The following is a 21,324-nucleotide window of genomic DNA, read 5'->3' on the forward strand; positions in this document are numbered from 1 at the left end:
TAAGGGATCAGCAGCCTCGAAAATAAGGGATCAGCAGCCACAATAAGGGATCAACAATTACTTTGATAAAATACATATTTTGTTGCATGCAAATGGCTTTAGATACCTATTAGGTCCATAAATTACCATATAGCATATATTCAACAACAACAACAAAACCAGCAACAATTTGTTGTTGACAAAGGACAGCTGGACATAGAAAGGGCCCCATTACCTTCAGTAGCTTAAGGGACATTATCAATAAGGGACAGCAGCGGGACATGGCGCTGGGATAAGGGACTGTCCCGCCAAATAAGGGACGCTTGACAGCTATGGTGTTTGTGTGTGTGTGTGTGCGTGTGTGTGTGTGTACACACACTCCAATTTAATCGTCTTTATACTTATACTTAAAGTACTCTATCCCAATGCAACAAAATAGGCCTCTTAACTTGATTTTCTGAAAGAACTAAGCAGTGCTGAAGATGTGAATGAGATTTGCATATTTTCACGTTAACGTTTCTGGCTGCAATCTTGCCTACATTAAGGCTTCCTAAATCTCAGCAAAGTCTCTGAGATTTAAGCAGTCAAACTGTGCTCTGGGTTACAACCAATTCCTCATTTCTATAGCACTGGTACAGTGCAATTCCGCTGCAGATCCATAACAATCTCTGTGTGGTGCATTTAACCAGGAACGACAGTCACAAGGCCACCCACAAAGTTTAATTGCTGAGCATGGATTAGAGCCTAAGGCTGCAATCCTAAACACACTGATGGGAAAGTCAGACCCGTTTGCATCCCTTATACCAGCTCAGACTCTTGGTCCTTTTGCCCAGTATTGTCTATCTTGGCTTGGGTCAGCAGCTACCCAGAGGCTCCATTAGACAAAAGTCTTTCCCAGCACCTGCTCCCTGCCTCTTTTAACTAGAGATGCCAGGGCTTAAATTTCTGCAGGCGAAGGATGTGCTCTACTACTGAGTGTTGGCTGCTTCCTCTAACGTGGAGTCCTTCTTTTTCCCTAGTGCCTGGGTTTGTCTGGAAATTGAACCCAGGACTTCTCACATCCATAGTGAGTAGCATGCCCCTAGATGAACAAATGGGATTTACTTCTGAGTAGTAGGGTGGCGATGTGTCCTACTTTGCAGAGGACAGCCCTCTGTTTGAAGCTCTCCTCTCACGAGCAGGAGCCTGGCAATTGGCCATCAGTATAGTGAGAGAGAGATGACAGCTATTATTTCCAGTGCTATTTTTCTAGGAAAGAGGATGCTGGAACTCACTATGAACACCTCCCTTGTTCTCTTATAATGGCACCCACCTGAGAGGTTCCAGAACAGCTGGTGACTCCCAGCTGACAAAAAGCCCTGCTTATTTCTAAGTTTGCCCAAAAAGCACTGGTTATTTCTAAAGTACCATGTGCAAATCTCTTGCAAATTGGTGACATCTTTTGTCTGCTTTTCTTTTGGTGGTAATAATCCTTTTTTTTATTATTTTTTGGAGGCAATACAAAATGAGCCACCTTACCTTTATGTTCCATGTGATTTGCAGAAGATTCTGATCATGCTTTTTCGGATGTAATATTTGAGCTGTAGTGAATAGACTCCACTTCAGAGCAGATATTAGCCATTTGAGCTGGTCAAATATTCCCTCCTCCTCAAAGACAACTCTGTACAAATATTTACCTTTCAAAAGGTAAATTGCTTTGAGCACAATTGCTTTTCCTGGCTGCTGCATTGCTGGCACTTTTTCAAATGAGTGTTCCCACCCAAACAGGACTCACATAGTGAATGGGGTATTAATTGCAATGCTATGGAGAGTTCACTTGCACCACTCAACGTGTCACTGAGAGCAAGTGATGGCAATTGAAAGCAGGTGTAAGTGAGGGCAAAATGATTGAAGCAGTGCAGAAGGTTCAAAAAAACAGTAGAGAATAGCCACAGTTCCTGCTAATGATGAATACTGGCTCTGCCAGAATTTGACCTTCCGTAGCTAGTGAAAAGGCAGATTTAGACATATTTAGAGCATCAAAGCATCGTTGCGTTGTTTCAATTATGCATTAGCCTCGACTTTCTACAGGGTCTATTCAAGCACTCAGTACTGAAGTGGACAGCCTGATAGCTTTGAATTGCTATGTGCTTTTGTGAACTCCTAAGAGCTTGTCCCGGGGGACGCAGGTGGCGCTGTGGGTTAAAGCCTCAGCGCCTAGGACTTGCCGATTGAAAGGTCGGCGGTTGAATCCCTGTGGCGGGGTGCGCTCCCGCTGCTCGGTCCCAGCGCCTGCCAACCTAGCAGTTCGAAAGCACCTCCGGGTGCAAGTAGATAAATAGGGACCGCTTACCAGCGGGAAGGTAAACGGCGTTTCCGTGTGCAGCTCTGGCTCTGGCTCTGGCTCTGGCCAGAGCAGCGATGTCACGCTGGCCACGTGACCCGGAAGTGTCTCCGGACAGCGCTGGCCCCTGGCCTCTTAAGTGAGATGGGCGCACAACCCCAGAGTCTGTCAAGACTGGCCCGTACGGGCAGGGGTACCTTTACCTTTACCTAAGAGCTTGTCCCATAGGTATGTGTGCACAACAGTCTTCTAAGAACATGTCTGTTTAATGCAGGCCCGTGCCTGGGTTTGTTGCATCATTATCAGATAATGCTGTTTCTTGAGATGTGTATTGTCCATTACAGTATTCTGTGTGCAAGACTAATGGAATGTAGCCCTGATGGTGGGGGATGTCCCCCCCCCAATGGAAAGGAACTGGAACATGGTGGACATTTCAGAAAAACACATAACTAAAAGGCCCTTTTTATAGCCATAAGTACCAGAGGTACTGAAAAATGATCTTGGTTGCTGGGATCCAACTGCTGCATCCTCACTGGAAACATGATCCTTGATCATGTTTAAGCCCAGTAGCAGAAGCTGAGCCTTTGGTCATTCCCAAAAGCAAAGGCATCATCTATTGCTTCATCATCTCCAAGGCTGCCATTGGCTCCCACTTCTAATAATAATTTGTTATTGGATTTTGTATTTTCCTTATACTTCTGATTTCCCAAGCTCTTCTAGCTCAAGCCAGTCCCAATGCTGATCGTTTATGCTGAGCAAGTGTGGACATCTCAGCCCCAATTCGTCTGATCCTGTCCACCATAAAAAAAATTAATGAGTGCCCCATTCCTTCCCTTATATAAAATGCAGACTAAATTGTTGGTACCTCTTTGATCCATGATCAACCTCTGAAGCAATGCAGAACCCTTTCCTCTTTGCTGGGAATCCTCTTTGTACCAAGTGAACGAAAGTCCCCAGAGCCAGTTTCACCTGTAAGCTTCCACCTGACATGTCCTGTGTTGACTACAGAATGCATTTCTGAATGCCCTGGGAGTTCCTCCCCTTCCCTGCCTCTTGCACAGGGTGACTAAGGAATGTATTTCAACAGATATAAACAAGAGCCTTCTTTTTTATTTATCATTACCAAAATATAAAGACAAAAACACAACACAGGCAAATTTACAGCATGTAACCGCTAACAGAAGGTAATGTTCTGGAAAAGAGGAGCCCCTGGCTCTGTGTGGGTGGCAAGAGTTTTCAGGCAAAAGACTTATCGCACCCCTTCCAGAAAGGGAGCTGTGTTATGTCTGTTGCAGCAGAAGCAAGAACACATTTATTATGGCCCAAGCTTTTATGGACTAAAGTCCATTTCATCAGATGCATGAAATATTGTCAGATGCATGGTTATCCCTCTGGAGCAGTTTTAGGGGAGAGGGGGCTCCAGCAGGGAGGAATCACTGAAAACCTGCTTCCTTCTCCACTCCACTGATGGAAGTCTTACCGTCAGCCAAGTGACACTCCGGCACACAGTGCTTTATCCCAATTCAAGCCACATTCATCTCTTCATAATATTTGCATGCTGCTTTCCCACAAAACCAAATCATGCTCAAAGGAAACAGGAAAGCATTTCAAACAAACATTGCAAAAACAACTTCATAATAACATAGCAAAACAATAGAAAATATAATAATGTGCAATAGAAACCACCCCACATTGCAATACTATTGATATAAATAACATGATACATTCAATTGCAAAAACAACAAGGGAGCGTTGCAGTTTCACCTTAGTCCAAGAAACAGCCTTCTTAGGATGTTGCTCACAGTCCCTCTCCTGCAGCAGCTACAGGTGCGGACACTGAACCACTTGATGAATCGCAATTCAGTAGTTTATGGACACAAGGTGCACAAGACCTTATGCTCTGATATATTTCAGGGCTGGGGAATTTCAGGCTCTGAAGCCAAATGCTGCCGTCCAGGCTTTTCTGCCTGCCCCTTGGGACTCTCCCCAGGCCAGGCCACACCCCTCATGGGCCTGGCTCCACCTGCTTGTCCTTGAAATGTGATCATGCCTCTTACTTGAGGTGGTGTAGTGGTAAAGAGCAGTAGACTCGTAATCTGGTGAATCAGGTTCGATTCCCCGCTCCTCCACATGCAGTTGCTGGGTGGCCTTGGGCCAGTCACACTTCTCTGAAGTCTCTCAGCCCCACTCACCTCACAGAGTATTTGTTGGGGGGAAGGAAGGGAAAGGAGAATGTTAGCCGCTTTGAGACTCCTTCAGGTAGTGATAAAGCGGGATATCAAATCCAAACTCCTCCTCTTCTACTTGCCAGATGGAGAAAAGTGTGTACAGAAACCTCTGGATTAAACATGGGTCGAATGTAGTTTACGTACAAAGGGAAGAATTGCACCTGTTGCTCCAGCCACTTCTTGCCACTAGCCATACCAACTACAGGTATGTGGCCCCTGGAAGCTTGCCTGTGTTGGAATGTGGCCCTTGAGCTGAGAAAGATTCCCCCCTCCTTGATATATTTGTTAGTCATAAGATGTACAAGACTCTTGCCAGATTTGCTGCACCAGGGCAACCCCCCTGGAGATAATTCCTATAGATATTTATTTCACTCCTGAGAGTTTCTTTTCCTTGCACGTCTGCCTTATTCTTTTCATATGCAGATGCCAGGAACTACTTTGTTATTATAATAGCCCACATGTGCTGTATTTACAATATATCCCCATACAAATGGGATCCACTGATTTGCAGGATTAGATGGTGACCCTGCTTCATATCCCCTTCTAAACCAAGCGAGTGAAAATCATTACCGACTATCCGTGAGATGTCCAAAGGGAATTGAGTCTTAGCAGCCTCATCTGAGTCCCTAATGTACTCTAATCCCTAAACAGGAAGGTTGAGTTGCATTGATATGACGCAACACTCTGGATAAGTAGGGAGATCGCAGAGGCAGAGGACTTGCAGAGCAAATCCTACATCTCTTGTGGAATATATTTAATCAAATGAAGGAGAAAAGCAGCGGCAGTAATTCACTTTTCCTGCAATGTTTCTGCAAACTGCCGTGATTGAAATAGAAGGGAATGTTGGCTTCTCCCCCCTCCCTCTTTTCTGATCTGACTCTCACAGGGCCATTTCACACTTTGCACAGGGCAAACCCGGGTCTGCCACAGTCAGCCAATCCTAGTTTCATAACAACTGTGTTTATATATGTGGCTGCATACACATCATACATTTAATGCATATTTAAAGCACAAACCACCACCCCTATCCTGGAAACTGCAGTTTGTAATTTTACTCTGTGGGAGTTAAACTACAGTTCCCAGGATTATTTGCATGGTTATGTGCTTTGAATGTGCTTTACAGTGTGTACACAGTCTATGTTTGTCTATAGACCCTTGCAGATTGTCTATTAAGCATTCATTCTGATTTGCTTACAAAAGCTTATGGAGAGGTAAGATTATGTCTGATCTTTTCTTCTTCTTGATCATTCATTCTGATTTGTTTGCATGGTGTTTATTTGACTATGAGGCTGCATTTATCCCGATTTGCCTGTGGAGAGTGTTCACACATCTTCCTGTTAGTCATTTGCTCACCCTATAACTTTTCAATGCATTTCCCCATCACTTTCCAAACTGCAAAAAGTCCAGCTTTTTAAAATGTAGATTTGTTGTGCTAGGACAACAGAGCACCTTAATCCACTTCAAATGCACAGACTGAAAGCTCTGGTGTGCACTATTGCAAATATTAATATTGCACATCTTGAAGCAACTGGATGCATAAAAACTGACCGCTTTTTGACCGAAGCATTGTCCAGACCCATTAGATATTATTCAAAACTTTACTTGCAGAACTTTCTTCAAAATAGAACACAAACATCAAAGATGCATCCAAATAATTCCATACAATTTCTTGTGCTGTCCAGCAAAGGCTCAGCATTTTAAAAATAAAATTAAATTCCAAATTGACCTATAAACAAAGGTGTCTCTCCTTACAGCCTCCATTTTGCCTGAAGTTGCATGCTCTTGGAGTGAGTTCAGTTATCACATCGTACTCTCACAGAGGCTGAGAATAAAGACTAAAGGCAACTATAGATTTGCAACCAAATACCCTTGTTCCCTGATCTAAGGTTAAACACTCACATGTTATCTACCAGAGAACAACAACAGTTAGTTATCAACCCATTAAGGAACTCAGAGACCACTTCTTGCTTTTCTTTAGTTTCAAGGGTATTTTCCAATGTCAAACCTTTCAGCAATACACATAGCTATCCCCCTTTCAGTGTCAGTTAAATAATTACACTCTACGTGTGCTCGGATCCCTCCTGCAAAATATTGACAGTCGGATGGCACTATGTGTTTGTCAGGATCTTTCCCCACCAACAGCTCTTTTCCAGGACTTTTGATAATGTTGTTTTGCTGTCTGTGTTCTACAAAAGCTTCCTTCTGCTGTTCTTGGAGTGGAGGGGAGACTTTTGTGCATTTTTCTAAATTCCATATATGTTTATGTGAAAGTGTCCATGTTATAATCTAATATTTACTTATTCTTATTCTTTTGAAATATGCTGCAAGTCATTTGTGTAACAAGCAACTAACTAGTTTTATAAACATATAAATAAATTTCAATTTTTGCCTTTTAAGATGGGCATTACATGCCACATTTTTCATTATTTTATATTTCACCTTAAAATATTGCTGTAAGCTGCCCTGAGCACTGTGCATGCCGTGGGAGGGGAGGACATAAATAGTCTGAAACAGGCATTAAATAGTCTGTGAAGAGGCTCAAAAGCTTAAATTGAAAGAGAGAAAACTGCAAACTGATCTAAATTTTCCCAAGTAAGGCTAGCAAAATATCTCAGCAGGGAAGGGGGAGTTGTTCACATATCGCAATCTGGGACCCACTGAAAACATGGAGGTTCTTTCCATAGTCACGGCTAGGCTCTTAGCATCCCCTTTCTCCTTCCTACCACCACTGGGTTTATATTTGAGAGTCTGCTGCTGGTGAAGAAATTATCCATATCGTGTGAACAGCTGGCGTACCCTTCTGGAACTAGAGATGCTGTTAGCACCTAAAGGGGAAATTGGAAGCAAATTTAGATGCACCTGCTTAAGGAAAAATACCCCAGGATTTGCAGGGTTTGGGGCATTCCACTAAAATTAATGAAAATTTTCAGGAAGTTCTGCATATCTCTTTGACTATACAGGAAGGCTCCAGCATTAATGATTCCCCCCCCCCCTGCATTCTTTCCCTAGAATTGTTCTCTTTTGAGGCAGGAACAGGATGCTGTTCCATGGCATATATTGCTGCTCCACTGCATGTTTGTTTGGGTTTATTTTATTTTTTTTGCTCTGTATCAGATCCAAGATTATCTGCCTCCATCTGCTATCTATCTATTTTGGCAACATGACCCGTACATCACCCTGCTTTTCTTTTACTTCCTAGACCAGCTTTCTTCCATTCAGCGTCTGATGCTTCTCTCTCTTTCTAAAAGAAAAAAAAATACACCATAAATTCCCCACAAGCCATGGAAGAAGCATGCTAGAAAGGATGATGTGGAAAAGGGGAGGACCAGACTCTCCCATATAAGCAACAAAGTGTAATGTGGAATAAGTTACCTAAGATGGATTTTGCAGAAATCTGGGAGAATACATGGGGTGGTGAAGGAACTTTAGGGCAGACCATGCACATCTGCAACAAGAAAAAATGTTTTAAAAAATTAAAAGAGGCAAATTTGCTCTGGATCTTAGTTAGCAGGCCCTAGCATTGCTGAACTTTATTATATTTGTTTCATTAAATTTGTAGCCCACCCCTCTTCACAAAAGTCTCCAGGACAGCAGACATAATGGTAATTTTTTAAAAATACAGTTAAAACTAAAATACAGTAAAAACAATTATAGCATTTCTAAAACTGTTTAAAACATCTTTAAAACAATAAAACACAGCAGAAAATCTAAATCAAATTTAAGAACAAATGTAACCCAAACACTTGTTTAGTTGGTCTGGCAAAATTCAGCAGGAATCATTGCAAACTGGGCCACTGAACGTCTTCCTAGACATGTGCTCTCTTAAGTCCTGTTTATTTCAAAGGAATGAATATGCAACAAGCTGTCTCTGGCTTATCGTTTTTCTGCTTAAATGTCTGCTCTTTTTGCTTGTGTCTTCTTTTGATGGCGGAGGTGAATAAGTGATTAGGCATCAACAGTAATCAGAAACAAATTGTCAAGTGTGTTTCTCGGAGCAGGGTGTGTGTGTCTGTGTGTGCGCGCACGCATGCGATCAATTAACCCCCCCTGCACATTCATGCAAACAGCATTGCAATGCTGCTTTGTGGGTACCTGCGCATCACTTGGGTGAAAACATTTTGCTTTCCTCTCTTGCTCTCTGGCTTTTCATTTCACCTCCCACCAGCATCTGCATTCTCTGAAAAGTTTGAAAGCGCAATTGTAGCCTCTCTCTCTCTCTCTCTCTCTCTCTCTCTCTCTCTCTCTGCAGATAAGGCGGATGGATGTGCTAGAGAGAGGGAGGGAGAGAAGGTAAACAGTGCTGTGACTTGCTCAGTCAGAAAATCCCCCCCTCCCCTTTCACAATACAAGGATAAATAAGTTAATTGTCATTACCTGGGGAGAAACATCTTTTGCACAGGGCCTCCCTCCTGCTTCTATTCATACGGAGCATCTTTTGCCAGAATGTGGAATATAACCTGTCACTGCTTTTTCTTTGTAGTATGAAGAGTATGTTAATAAAAGGGAGCAATTCTCCAGACACAGCTGCTGTATATCCACCACTTGCTTGTGCTGGTGGCCTGTTTCATGGGAGGGTACTGGCATCCCCAGCAGGCCAGCCTAAGCTTTCAATGACACTTACTGAACTGGGGACAGACGTTTCATGGCTGGAGGATCACAGCCCATGACCTCCATGCACCCTGCCCAAGCTTGTGGTCCAGGAATGTCACTTAGGTGCTGCTAATGCAGATGGATGCCAACAGTTTCTCCCCTGGTCCTTATTTTAAAAGGGGTTAATCTCCTCTCTGTTTCCCTGCTCCAATCTTTCTTGGTTGTTCGTTGTCTCTGTAGCTGCTTCTTGAATACTTACGGCTTTATCAAGGCCCTGTAGATGCACAAGAGAGCCTCTCAAGGATGATCTTCAGTCAATTATTATACATTGTGACTGATTAGGGAAAGGTAAGAAAGAGTTTAGATATCTCGTATCCTCCACAGCAGGAGAATTTCTCATCTTGCCTTTCCACCAATGAGCTCAAGGCAGCAGTGTTCAGTAGAAGTTTCTACTCTTTCCCTTTTGGAGAAATTTAAGTAGGGTGTGGTCTTGATTGGTGGTGATCTTCATCATACCTTCCAACATTTCTACGATGAAAATAGGGACATCCCATTCCATAATGATAATTTTACTATTTCTACTCCCAACACCTTACCATGTTACCCCAGCCACTCTGGGCAAATTCCAACATATACAAAAACATAATAAAACATTAAACACTTAAAGAACTTCCATATACAGTGGTACCTCAGGTTAAGAACTTAATTCGTTCTGGAGGTCTGTTCTTAACCTGAAACTGTTCTTAACCTGAAGCACCACTTTAGCTAATGAGGCCTCCTGCTGCCGCCGTGCCACCGGAGCACAATTTCTGTTCTCATCCTGAAGCAAAGTTCTTAACCCGAGGTACTATTTCTGGGTTAGTGGAGTCTGTAACCTGAAGTGTCTGTAACCTGAAGCGTCTGTAACCTGAGGTACCACTGTACAGGACTGCCTTCAAATGGCTTGGGGGTCGGATAACTACATACCCTCCAACATTTCTCCAATGAAGATAGGGGCATCCTAAGGAAAAATGGGACATTCCAGAACTGAATCAGAAACTGGGACATCCCTGGAAAATAGGGACGCTTTATATGTCATGAGGGTTTGGACAGGAAGGGCCAGGAAGCCCTGATTTCTCCATCTAGGGAGTGCAAATTTGCAAATCTTTTAGTCTCTCATGGCTTGATGGCAGGTGAGACAGCCTGATGGTCCTGGTTTCACTTACTGTTCCTCTCACTATGGGTCCCTTTCCAGAAAGGATTATGCCCTATTCTTTCCAGGAGGGCTTGAAGGAGTCCTGGGTAGGCCTTAGGAAGATCTTGGACCATGCACTGGTAATAATTAACCTTTTGATTCTGGGCACTGTGGCCAGTGAACTATAACACTAATGCGTCCATGCACACACAAACATCTCCATCTCTAGGGAAATAACCTGGCCTCTTTAAATTAATTACATAAATGTACAAGGCTGTAGAATATTTTCAGGTTTGAAGTTGTCAGGAGTTGATACACCTCAGCTGGATGTAGACTGGCAAGGATTAACAGCCATTATCTTTCTGGACAAATGAAAGTTCCCATAATTCTTTGGGATGATACTGCTTTTAAGGTATAGTGCAGATGAGGCCTATGGTTCTGTGTCTGTATGGTGAGGTTTTTTATGTTCCCTCACATAAAAAGCTCCCTCTGTGTAAAAAACAAACAAACCCCTAGCACCTCTGGGAGAGGATTACATTAACTTCATCCTTTTCCCACACATATGTGCTATGTTTGCTAAAATGTTGATTTAATCATTATTATTATACATAATCATACATAATTAATCAGGATTATTGTACATAATTATATGTAAATCGTAACTACAACACATTAATTCCTACCACTATGTGTTAGAAAACTTACACTTATTAGAAATATAAATCTGAGGTAAGGAACAATTTCCAGGGCATAAAATGTTAAGACTTCTCTTAAATATTAAAACATGGTACCATTAAAAACACAGATGCTTTTTAGACAGCATTAATATTTACCTATAATACACTAAACGTAAAATGCTGTCGTTTGCATATCATACTAAGGACACCAGCAACTTAATTCTAATTCCATCTGTGAACGCTTGTAAAACCAACTACAAATGCGACTTCCAAACATATATTGTGTATTTCTTTAATTTAAAGACTACATTTCACATTATAATAAAGGGAATGGATTGCCACTTCCTACAGTTTTCTTAGCATTCCAAAAAACACTTAAAGGCATTCCAGTCCCATTCGGCTCGATTTATTCTGTCTGTTTTCCTTTTTTGTTACCCAAGGAGACTGTGCAATTTTGCTCAACGTTACTAACATCAAGGGGGTCAAGGAGGGGCAATGGGAGGTGGGGGAAGGCACATCTACTGACATACCCCAAGCCCTGCTGGTTTGTGCCAACCAAGGCAGAAGACATGGCTGTGGGAGATCTATGAAATTATCCCACTAGAAGGTTTCAGGATCTGTAAGAATCCTGGGAGCTGCTCCCTCTGACACGAACCCCTCCGCCCCGGATAACTTCCACATCTGACTGCTGAACTGGCAGAGCAGGTAATATCATTTGCTTGTGGCAGGTATATGGCAGATAACTATTTTAGCAGGCAACCATTTCCATTGCCACTAATGAAACCATACACATATTACGTATTAATTTTTAAGTATCAGTTGGGTGATTGGTTGCATTGTTACCAAGGAATATTGCGGCTATTACTTCCAAATAAACATGCGTAGAATCAAGCTTTCAACTAACTAGCTTCAACTAACTTCACATAGTCTTGCAAGACCAACTCTGCATGTGGCTGCTGTAAAGGGGTATTATTAAGTCCCTGGAGCATTTTAAAAATTAACTTCTTGCCTATTTAAGATAGAATTTTTAAGATAGCATTATAAAGCTTAAAACACAACAAGGTTTAGTTTTAATAGCATAATGGCAAAGACTAACTCAAAGTATTATTATTATTATTTCAATTTATATACCGTCTGAAACCCCTTTGCATCTGCATCATCATTATTTTTTGCTACGCTGCCATATCATAAAATATCAGGACAGTGTATAGTGTTAAAAACAGAACACAATAAAAACATTATAAAATAAAAAATTATAAAATAAAAATACAGTGGTACCTTGGGTTATGAACTTAATTTGTTCCGGAGGTCCGTTCTTAACCTGAAACTGTTCTTAACCTGAGACACCACTCCAGCTAATGGGGCTTCCTGCTGCCACCGCCACGCGATTTCTGTTCTCATCCTGAGGTAAAGTTCTTAACGCGAGGTACTATTTCTGGGTTAGCAGAGTCTGTAACCTGAAGCATCTGTAACCCGAGTTACCACTGTACATAAAATGTTTAAGGTGACTGGCTAATCAAATTGAAAATTAACAGCTAAAAATGCCTATTGGGGTAAAAAGGTATTTAAGAGATGCCTGAAAGTCCACAGCAAGGAAGCCTGCCAAATCTCTGCTGGAAGAGTGCGTCCCACAGAAGAGAAGAAGAAGAAGAAGAAGAAGAGTTTTGGATTTGATATCCCGCTTTATCACTACCTGAAGGAGTCTCAAAGCGGCTAACATTCTCCTTTTCCCTTCCTCCCCCACAACAAACACTCTGTGAGGTGAGTGAGGCTAAGAGACTTCAGAGAAGTGTGACTAGCCCAAGGTCATCCAGCAGCTGCATGTGGAGCAGTGGAGATGCAAACCCGATTCACCAGATTACGAGTCTACCACTCTTAACCAGAAGGGACCAACAACACTAAATGCCCAACTTCTAACTGAGGCCCTGCAATGTGGGGAACAACTGACAGCACTCCTCTGGATGATCTCAGTGATTATACGGGTTCAGGTGGTCCTTAAGATATGCTAGGACTAAGTTGTTCAAGGCTTTGTATATCAACACAAAGACATTGAACTTGGCCCGGTAGCATATGCAGATGTTTTAGCAGAGGTGTCCCATGCTGCCGGCTGTTTGCTTCCGACAGCAGTCTAGCCCAGAGCTTTCCAAACTTTTCACGTTAGTAACACACTTTTTTAGACATGCATCATTTCACAACACAGCAATTCAGTTTTGCTAGCAAACTGGAGGTTAAACTGACCCCTTTCAGCCGCAGGAGGAGCGCCGGGAGCATTTGCAGCTGACACACTAACGTGTTGCGACACACAGTTTGGAAAGCTCTGGTCTAGCCACTGAATTCTGCACCAGCTGGAGTTTCCAGACCAGGCACAAGGGCATCTCCACATAAATGTGACTGACCTATGTGAAGTGCTGTAAATGCTCTGAACATATTTTATAGATGTCAAGTATTTTTGCCCCCAGTTATTCTACAAAGCATTTGCAAATGAAGCTGCAAATCAAAAGGGCAGCTGTCTAGATCACGCAGCACCTAAAATCAAGATACTGTAGGTTTCAGCCTTTGCAGAATAGGGCCCAGTCGCTGAAGGACTAATGAATTACAGAGGCACAATTTTTGAAAGTTCAGCAATATGATATTCATAAATACGGAAAGTGTTCTTAATTAGTCTAAACCCCTCAAGGACTCCATGCAGAAAAGAATAGGCAGAGTAGGAATAAATTTAATTAATTAAGCAGTGGGACTACAGGAATTGGAGGCATAAACAATTCAAAACTACTATTGTAATTGTAATGGTTACAGTGACAATTTTTAGTGCATTGAACTCTTACACAGAATTGCAATTACAGTGTCATCAATCTTTTTTAAAATAATAAAATAAAATAAGTGAACCACCTTTTTAGCCGTATGTGACTACATTCCACTCCCCACACAGGCTGGAATTCTGATGTCACTTTTCAAAATACAGAGATAGAGGGCAAAGATCCATGTAGGACAAAACTAAGAAACAAGGTGGAACAGGCCAAATGCTTATCTGGTCCATTAACCTGTTCTCACATTGGGAGCCTGCAAGAAGGAACTGAGAACAGCAGAATTCTCACTGTTTGTTATACCCGGAAACTGGCTTTCAGAAGGAGACCACAGGTCTCGTGGCTAGTAGCTACTGAAAGCCTTATTCTCCATTAACCTGTCAAACATCCTTTTAAAGTGATCCAAGTCGGTGGCCATTGATACATCCCATGGAGAAAATCCCATAGTCTGCACTGAGTGACGTTTGTTGGCTAAGAAATGTAACATTTCAGCAAATTACATGAGAACCCAGAAAGGACTCTGTTGGATGAGGCCAAAGGTCTTTCTAGGAGTTTCCCCACTGTTATCTCCCTGCGAATTGTATCCTAGTTTCATATTGCATGTAGCCATTCAAGATTAGCAACCATTATCTTCCATTAATGAAGAGGATGGTCCTCCATTCCTACATTTTGCCTTCACAGTGAGACTCAGGATCCCATCCTTCTGTCACTGGGTTAGAGAAAAGGAAAGATGCAGTTTCCATACTGCATATAAAGCATATGACTTGTTGGGTCCCCTGCTAGGTTTTTTTTTTTTTTAATATTTAGAGCTATCATCTAATTATGCCTAATGCAACATTTTGAGGAAAATGCTGAGATTTTGCCTTGGGCAAAGTAGGTAATGAAGGGGGGGGGGAACCAGAGAAGGCTAGCCCATACACCTCCAAGGGAATGTTCACATTTTCACCTTAGAAAGCAATAAGTCTGATTTTACCATTGTGCTGAAAAATATTCCCTCCTCCTCCCCCCAAATCACCACATGTTCCCCAATGCAGGGGGCATTTATTTATTTCTTTATACTGCCTTTCATCTGAGGATAACAGAGTGGTGCTGTTTTTAACTCATCCGTAGCTGATGTGCGCTTGTAGCATTGAACTCACCTGTGAATCGTTCAACAGTAACAGTGGTTACCTGGATATGACATTGCAGGGAAATACTAGTGGGCATCAGGTACATATCTGAGCATGTGCAATCTGACTGCCCTTCTTGTGCCTGTGCTCTGGAGAGGCTTTTTGAATTTGGTCCTTTCACTCCCACAATGACATCATCACTGTAGGACCCCTCCCCCCCCCCCCACAGCAGAAGAGGTGGCTTTGGTAAAGGGGCTCACAAGGAATAATAATAATAATAATAATAATAATAATAATAATAATAATAATTTATTATTTTTACCCTGTGCATCTGGCAGGGTTTTCCCAGCCACTCTGGGCAGCTTCCAACAAAAGATTAAAAATACATTAAAACAGGGCCGGATTTAGGTTTGATGAGGCCACAAGCTACTGAAGGGCCCTTTATATGTCCAGCTGTCCTTTGGCAACAACAAATTGCCGCTGTTTTGTGTGTTGAATATATGCTATATGGTAATTTATGGACCTAGTAGATATCTAAAGCCATTTGCACATAACAAATAGGAGCCTACACAACACACAACACTGTTACTGTATGTAGGTTTTTTTTTTTTTTATCTTATATTTTGGAAATGTACATCCAGGGTTTTTTTCCTTTAATTTTTTTGGGGGGGCACAAGAGAGTGGGGCACTAAACTATAGCTTGTTTAGCTTATACATAATCTGGCGCTTCATTAAAACATCAGTCATAAAAAACTTTCCTAAACAGGGTTGCCTTCAGATGTCTTCTAAATGTCAGATAGTTGTTTATTTCCTTGACATCTGATGGGAGGGTGTTTCACAGGGTGGGCGCCACTACCGAGAAGGCCCTCTGCCTGGCTCCTTGTAACTTCGCTTCTTGCAGTGAGGAAACCACCAGAAGGCCCTCTGCGCTGGACCTCCATGTCTGGGTTGAACAACGGGGGCAGGGGAGACGCTCCTTCTGGTATACTTAAAGGTGTAGGGTTGCCATATTTTGAAGAGCAAAAAAAAAGGACACATTTGCCAACTTCTACTTTTAACTATGGATCTCTCCGATGACTCTACCCATGAAAAAGAGAACGTGTTGAGGAAAAAAAGGACACATGGCAACCCTAAATTGCATGGGCTTGTGGTTTCTAATTGCTGTAAAGTTGGTTTGAAAGGGGGGGGGCAGAAACAGGATGTGCGCAGACATTACTAAGAACGCTGTGTGAACATGGCTTTAAAATGCAACACTAGAAACACATTAAATGTAAGTGTGAACATACTCTAAGTAAGGAGGCAACTATTTCAAAACCCTCAGTCAAGGGCTGGGGGTGGGGTGGGGGGATATCTGAAGAATTTGAGCTAAAAGGGAACTGGTCCAAAGCTTCAGATTAATTGGAACTTGCACAGGAGAGGGGGGAGTTAGTAGTTAGCTCTCATTACCTATTGCATATCCTTTGTTTTGTATCTAATCAAATTTTTTGCTCAGCTTAAATCCCCAACTGTTGTCTCGTCTCTTCATTGTGGGCGTCGCGGTGCAGAGCGCTAATTGAGAACACTCATGCCCATTCCATGCATCATCTAAAGCAGCTTATGAAAAATATGTTTCCGAATAAAGCAATTAGTCTGTTGCTGGAGCTCTACCTCAGCTTTCTTTGTTGTCTCGAATTGCCAATGACAATTTTAGCTATGGAAAATGTTATATGAAAAATTTTAGGCTGGAAGCTGGGGCCATTTCCTTTTTAATATTAATTAGAATTAGATACTATCTGCTCCTTTCCCACACCATCATTTGGATGTGTTCCCCTGAATGCTTTATACATCTTAATGCAAATTAGTCTTTATTGATCTCTGGTGCCTGGGAAGAAATCAAGATTGAATTTTGTGTAAAGCAGCTGCTGTTTAGGGAGCTGATACTCTGAAATCAGCAAGTGTTATGGATAAGGATGCAGATGAACCAAACCTGATCTTCTACAGAATGCATCTGCAAGGGGTTTCTTTCCTTTAATACACAGGAATAGATGAACAGATGAGAGAGAAAGTGCAAATTCATCTCTTCTTTCCATTTCAAAATAGCAAGTAACAATGCGACACTTGATTAATTCCACTGATAATATAATGGACTTTTCAGAGATGATCACTACATTTAACTCACCAGGAAGGGGAGGCACTGTCTGCATTTCTTATAATAGCTTCCATTCTCTGTTCTAGTTCTTTGCAACTTAATGCTGAACACCTTTATAAAATACCCTTAACCCTCCCACAGTCTATAGAAAGGCTCCATCTTCCAGGTGCCTTTGAATTAGTCAAGAAATGTTGTTTCTGACTTGCTGTAATTCTGAACTTTGTGAGCTTTTGCAAAATGGGTTTAGTGAATCGTGAAGCGTTACAATGCATATATAATAAACACAAGCACAATAAAGAACCAAGCCAATGACAGAATTCATTCACATAATAATACCTCCATAGGTCTTAAATAATTTGTAGATAAACATTTGCATGCATACCTGCAGAGTATGCATAGCTATGAATATTAGCAATGATAATTGCAAATGCATACCTACAGAAATTGGAGCAAATTCGACATGCACAATGTTCTAAACAAATGAGATAAAAGCCAGAACAATTCTTAGTGTATCATTATTATTTTTCTTCCATTTCAGAAATGAGACCATTCAGGAATCCAACACCCAGGGAGAAATTTGGATGTGAAGAACTTTGAAAGCATCCCTGCTAAGGTTGAACAGCAGATTTTCTGTTGTGTTTACAGAGGCTACCTAATTTAATACCTAACTGATTTGCAGTTTTTTTTAAAAAAGGCACTGGGTTTTGGGGTTAGTTACAATTCTTAATGTCAAAATCTTGTATTCTGTCATCTTTTAAAAAGCCTCAGTGGTAAGCCACACTTCTTGTTGCTTTCTGCACTACAGAAGAAAAAAGTCAATAGTATCTCTTAAGATAATTATGAGATAAATTATGTACAACCCAATGCAATTTGTACCACACTCTGCAGAGTAAAATACTTAAGATACACGGAAGGCAATGTATTTCTCTGCAATTATTGCATGCATTATGTGGTAGCATATAGGATATTACAGCTAGAAGGGAGTCTTAAAGGCCAAAGGTTATTGCTCCTACCCAGTATATGAAAAATGAGGATTAATTATAGCCCAACAGATTTGTATTGGGAATCCATTCCTGAGTGAGTGCAATTGCTTATGGAACCAAAATGGTGCCACCCTTTGACCAGATGGAGGGATCAGGCTTAGGGGAGCCCCCAGATTTTCAGAGGTACAGACCTATTTAGCGGGGGAGAGCTATAGGAGCCCCCACCTCAACAGTCCTGTGAAGACTGAAGAAGTGTGCTTCCTTGGCTAGAGAAGCTGAGTCTGGCATGTCTGGAAGGGAGGTGATGGGAGGCGAGAGCCTGAGTCTACTTTGGAGAGTGGATCTCCATATTTTAACCAGCTGGGACCTGCCCAGGATATAGCATGTATTGGAGCTCAGAATCTGCTACCCCCATCTTGCTGCAACCCTCCACAGGGTCCTCAAGGTCTCCAAGCTTCTCTGACCATCCCTCCATGACAGGACTCAAGACATGCTGGCAAAGATATGTTAGCAAAACAGCTAAAACCAGGTGTGGTCATGGGTACGTGGGCAGCATGAAGGAAGAAGACAGTTGCACTGTATCTTACGGCCTCCATGGCCATGCCCCTGTCAATGGTAGCTTGAAACCTGATGCAAAAAGAAGTCCCTTCCACTGACTTTAAAAAGCTGCCCTACCCACATTGCCACATAGTCAGCATTCAATCGCAGTGCACCACTGCCACAATTCAATATGACAGTCTGTGCTACATGAGACTATGGGTTGTACCCAAACCAGCATGAAGTCATGGTTTTGTCGGCACAAGGTTTTCCACTTGTACAACAGTGCAGATCTGTTCTAGGGGTCCCCAGACTCCCTGGGACAGTGTTGAGGAGAGTGCAGGGCATGGGCGGGTAGGAGAGGGGAAAAGTCCTGTTGCACAAATGAAAATCCTTGTGCTAATGGGATACATACGTTAGCTGGATACTGCCCAACACCTCTCTTCACAAGGTTGCATTTTGGTGATAGGTTTTTGTTTTTTTAAAAAAAAAGCAAGCAAGCAAATATACAAAATACATTCTGCACAGAATAGCCTGACCTTAACAACAAATGAAACTGAATGCATTGCATACACCTCTCTGCCTAGGATGCTAACAGGGTACCTTGACTTGGCATTCTGGGACTTCCGGGTTGGCGCCATCGCCGAATGGCGGACTCCCTCCGAGCTCCGGAGGGAGCCTGCTCGGCAGGGGCTGGGTTCTACCGCGTCGGCGTCGCGGGGACCCTCAAAAACCATGGGCGCTGAAACCCATGGGCATGGTGACTCGGCGGGCACCGTTTGCGCCCCCCGACTCACGAAGGAGCCTTTTTAAAGGCTACGGAGTGGGTGCCGGGGGGGTGTGTGGTGCTATGAGTCCTCCGCTTCCCCTGCCGAGCGAAGCCGCATGCCATTTGGCGGAGAGCGCTGACTTCTTCTATTGAAAATTCGGATTAAAAGAACAACCCGTGAGTAATTGGAAACTGGACTTAAAAAGGGAAAAGATTTTAAATTTTAAATTCGGAGCGAGCGGGGGAGGTGCAAAAAGGAAGTCAGCCTCCCCCCTGTCGTAGAGGAGTCAAAGCAAAGGATTTAACAACTAAGATCGAGTGCTACCTAAGTTTGATAAAGTTATTAATTTCACGATGGAAAATTATAAGACTGGGCTGGAGGAGAAAAGTAGAACCTGAGCTAAAATGCAACCCCCCCCCCGGGAACCGGGAGCGGACCGTGAGAGTGCCGGGAGAGGAGAAACAGAGGCTTTGACAGCTGTCAAAGGAGCTGTCAAAGCTGAAGAATAAAAAAAAGAGAACTTTGTTACGAGGACTTTGCCGGTTACATTTGTTACAAATTAGATATAAATTGTTTAAAACAAGGAATAACAAGCTATTTTGACTGTTGGGTGTGATCTGGAAGGAAACTGAGTTATTATAATCCCTCTAGAGGGGCTGTGGGACATTACAAGCATTGCTGGTATGGAATTTGAATTGGACTTTTTATCTCCTGGGAAACTGCAGAAATGGAACACTATTTTGTCTACAGAGGTCTCTACACTAAAGGAGACAATAGACTTATCTATTGAAGAATGGAAGGGACTTGACGTAAAGTTTTGTTCCTGAATAACAAAGCCTCTGTAGGGGATTTAGAAGCTTTTGGAATTGGAACATTTTTGCAGGAGAGCAGGAAAAGAAATTGGAGAAAAGTGAGGAGAGAGAATAATAAGAATAATATGAACAACAAGAATTGGATAAAGCTGGAAGTGGGTACATTTGGGACATCCAGATTTGAAAGGTCTAAAGAAATAAAATTGGAGTTTTTACTCTTAAATATAGAGATCTGGATGGAAGAAATGGTCCTTTTTGAGATAAAGTCTTTCCAAGATTGGATGTTCGAAATTAAAGATGATCTAAAAGACGGCAAAGACTATTAAAAAGACGGCAAAGTGGACTTGGCAAGGATCTCGGCCTAGATGTGGGATCTCCAGGACGACAACAGGCATTGATGGACATTGGGGAACGCAATCGGAAAAGGGGGGAGGGAAATTTGGAATCCAAAGGGTGTTAAATTATACTTTATTCTTTTTTCTATTTTCTTTTAATTTAATTTGTTCTGCATATTTAAAAGGGGAACTCGTGGAAGGGAGCGAGGTCGATTTTTAGGGGAGGGAAAAACATTTTTAACATTGGGTTAATTGTAATAAGTTTAAAATTTGGGGTAAGAACTTGTTGAATTTATTTGAAGGAATTGGAATACAAGAGGGGGTGGGGAGGGGAAGTCCTGGAAGGATGTTAATGAAAATAAGGATATAAAACTTCTTTCTTTTTTCTTTTTTTTCATTTTTCTGTTATATTTGAAAATGTTCAATAAATATTATTAAAAAAAAATGACTTGGCATTCTGGACACACCCAACTCTTCCCTATTTAAGTTGACCAGCTAAGTATATTTATACTCTACCTTTCAGCCAAGATTAGCTCCTGGAGCAGCTTACAATGAAGGTAATTCCACAAGATGTGTATATGTGTGGCATGGTGTGGTTAGATAAGCAGTAGGGGTGATCTAAGGCACTTTCCCAGCTATTTATGCTCTTGTATTTGTGATCAAGTTGATCTTTCTATAGCGACATGCCCTAGCAGTTGCATTGCATTTTCATCTTCTTTCCAGGCAACAAATGATATAATTGCGTTTTTTTGCTTTTTTTGTTTAAAAAAAGACAGCATCTGCAATGATAAAATACAGTCTCCAGCAGATGGCAGGATTAGGACTCTCAAATTTTATGACCAACTTTTTCATATCTTCTTGTATCATATTCATGA

General features: G+C 42.0%; 1 long non-coding RNA gene across 1 annotated transcript in view; it reads left to right on the forward strand.

Annotated features, from left to right (window-relative positions):
- Positions 1-17,662, forward strand: part of LOC307199361 — a 30,665-nt gene extending 13,003 nt beyond the window's left edge. The window contains exons 2-3 of the long non-coding RNA XR_013831925.1: positions 4,614-4,735; positions 17,551-17,662. This is a non-coding gene — a long non-coding RNA (uncharacterized lncRNA). The remainder of the gene's footprint in view (positions 1-4,613; positions 4,736-17,550) is intronic.
- Positions 17,663-21,324: the final 3,662 nt, after the last annotated feature.

This window comes from Podarcis cretensis (genome assembly GCF_951804945.1).
Source record: "Podarcis cretensis genome assembly, chromosome: 12".
NCBI classification, from domain to species: Eukaryota; Metazoa; Chordata; class Lepidosauria; order Squamata; family Lacertidae; genus Podarcis; species Podarcis cretensis.